Source organism: Pipra filicauda, unplaced genomic scaffold, assembly GCF_003945595.2.
Source record: "Pipra filicauda isolate LSUMZ 115617 unplaced genomic scaffold, ASM394559v2 scaffold574_size374424_pilon, whole genome shotgun sequence".
In the NCBI taxonomy this organism is placed as follows: domain Eukaryota; kingdom Metazoa; phylum Chordata; class Aves; order Passeriformes; family Pipridae; genus Pipra; species Pipra filicauda.
In genome coordinates, this window is record NW_024104725.1 from 349,285 (window position 1) to 352,379 (window position 3,095).

Below are 3,095 nucleotides of genomic sequence, written 5' to 3' on the forward strand. Positions count from 1 at the left end.
TTATTGAGAATATGGTTACATCACACAGCCCTTTGACAAAAGAGAGGAGGATTAAGGAATTAAATTTCCCAACCAGTTGGCTCAGGAACTCAACAGGAGGAAGGAAAAATAAAACTTGGGGGGAGGGGAATAAAAAAAATAAGGGGGGTCAGAGGGGGTTTAAACAGCAAAAAACACCATAAAAATTGGATTTTAGGAGGGTAAAAATTGGATTTTAGGAGGGTAAAAACAGTCTGGGGAGGTTGGGAGGGAGCCTAAAAAGCAGGGCAAGGGGCCAGCAGGAAACAGGTGGATTAAATCTTCCCTCCCAGGACATAAAAAGCAGGAAAAAAAATATGAAAATTCCTTTTTCAGCAGTTTTTCCCATAAGGGAGAAAACAAGGGGTGGCTCCATCCAGAGCTCAGCTGGAAAAGGGGGGATTGAGGGGGATTTTTAAATAAGAATAATAAATATTAATTAATAGGGAGGCTAAGGAGGTGTTTTGGTGGTTTAATTACAGTTGCAATCGTGTTTTGACAGGTGGTGCTGATCCCACTCCAAAGGTTTGGAATCTTTTCCGTGTTATTCTTTGGGCTCTGGATCCAAACAAGGGGAATAAATCTCTCATTAAAGGGGAAAAGAGAAAAAATATGGGAATAAAAAGCCCGTAAGGTTCTGCTGCTGGAAACAGAAGAAATTTGGGAAAAAAGCTTTATTTATTCCTGCAAATGGAAACAGAAGAAATTTGGGAAAAAGTCCACAACTGCTGATGGAAACGGGATAAATTGGGAAAAACACCTCACAACTGATAATGGGAATAAAAGTGGGATAAAAATCTCACAAGCTCCTGCTAATGGAAACAGGATAAAGTTGGGAAAAAACCCTTTATTTATTCCTGCTAATGGAAACAGAAAAAATTTGGGATAAAATCCCAACAACTTCCTGCTAATGGAAACAGGATAAATTTGGGAAAAATCCCACAACTGCTAATGGAAATAGAATAAATTTGGGAAAAAATCTTACAAATTCTTGCTACTGGAAATAGAATAAATTGGGATAAAATCCACTCAACTTCCTGCAAGTGGAAACAAGATAAATTTGGGAAAAATCCCACAACTGATAATGGGAATAAAATTGGGATAAAAATCCCACAAGCTCCTGCTAATGGGAACAGGATAAATTGGGGGAAAACCCTTTATTTATTCCTGCAAATGAAAACAGAATAAATTTGGGATAAAAATCCCACAACCTCAACAAAAGGAATTTGGGAAAAAAATCCTACAACCTCCTGCTACTGGAAACAGAATTTGGGGGAAAAATCCAACAACTTCCTGCTAATGGAAACAGGATAAATTTGGGGAAAAAAACCCCCACAACTGCTACTGGGAACAGAATAAAATTGGGATAAAATCCCACAACCTCCTGCTAATGGGAACAGGATAAATTTGGGAAAAATCCCACAACCTCCTGTAAATGGAAACAGAATAAATTTGGGAAAAAAAATCTCACAACTGATAATGGAAATAGAATAAATTTGGGATAAAATCCCACAACTTCCTGCTAATGGAAACAAGATAAATTTGGGGAAAAAAAGCCCCACAACTGCTAATGGAAACAGAATAAATTGGGATAAAATCCCACAACCTCCTGGAAATGGAAACAGAATAAATTGGGGAAAAAATCTCACAACTGTTAATGGGAATAAAATTGGGATAAAATCCCACAACCTCCTGCTAATGGAAACAGAATAAATTGGGGAAAAAATCCCACAACCTCCTGCTAATGGAAACAGAATAAATTGGGATAAAATCCCACAACCTCCTGCTAATGGAAACAGAATAAATTTGGGATAAAATCCCACAAGCTCCTCCTAATGGAAACAGGATAAATTTGGGATAAAATCCCACAAGCTCCTCCTAATGGAAACAGGATAAATTTGGGATAAAATCCCACAAGCTCCTGCAAATGGGAACAGGAAAAAGTTGGGAAAAAAACCTTTATTTATTCCCGTTAATGGGAACAGAATAAAATTGGGAAAAATCCCACAACCTCCTGCAAATGGGAACAGGATAAAGTTGGGGAGAAACCCTTTATTTATTCCTGGAAACAGAATAAACTTGGGAAAAATCCCACAACTGCTACCGGAAACAGAATAAATTTGGGATAAAACCCCACAAGCTCCTGTTAATGGAAACAGGAGAAATTTGGGGAAAACCCCTTTATTTCTTCCTGCTGATCTTCCCCTCCAAGCAGCAGCTGCTCCTTAAGGCCTGGCCCTAAACCCTGACCTGGTTTTGGGGTTGCAACCTCGGGAGCTTCCAAGGTGAGACCAGGATCAAGTGAGCCGGGATGGGATTGATCCCTGAGCAAATCCCAACCCTCCCTCCGGGAAAAAAAAACCCTCCCCAGCCTGGCCGAGGGTTCTTTTCTGATTATTGGGGGTTTATTGGGGGGGTTTCAGGTGTTGGGGTTGTTTTTTTGCTCTGCTGAAGAACAAGTTTGGGAATTTGTAAGAAGGTTTAGGTCAGGCTTTAGTTTGGGGGTCTAAGGGTCAGTTTAGGGTTTAGTTTGGGCATCTGAGGTTCAGTTTAGGGTTTAGTTTGGTGGTCTGAGGTTCAGTTTAGGGTTTAGTTTGGTGGTCTGAGGTTCAGTTTAGGGTTTAGTTTGGTGGTCTGAGGTTCAGTTTAGGGTTTAGTTCAGGGTTCTGAGGTTTAATTTAGGGTTTAGTTTGGGGTTCAGTTTAGGGTTTAGTTTGGGGGTCTGAAGTTTAGGCTACAGTTTAGTTTTGGGGTCTGAGGTTCAGTTTGGGGTTTAGTTTGGGGGTCTGAGGTTCAGTTTGGGGTTTAGTTTGGGGGTCTGAGGTTCAGTTTAGGCCTTAGTTTGGGGGTCTAAGGTTCAGTTTTAGGCTTTAGTTTGGGGGTCTGAGGTTTACTTGAGGGTTTAGTTTGGGGGTCTGAGTTTTAGTTTGGGGTTTAGTCTGGGGTCTGAGGGTCAGTTTAGGGTTTATTTTGGGGTTCTGAGGGTCAGTTCAGGGTTTTGTTTGGGGGTCTGAGGTTCAGTTTAGGGGTCTGAGGTTCAGTTTGGGGTTTAGTTTGGGGATTTGAGGTTTAGTTTA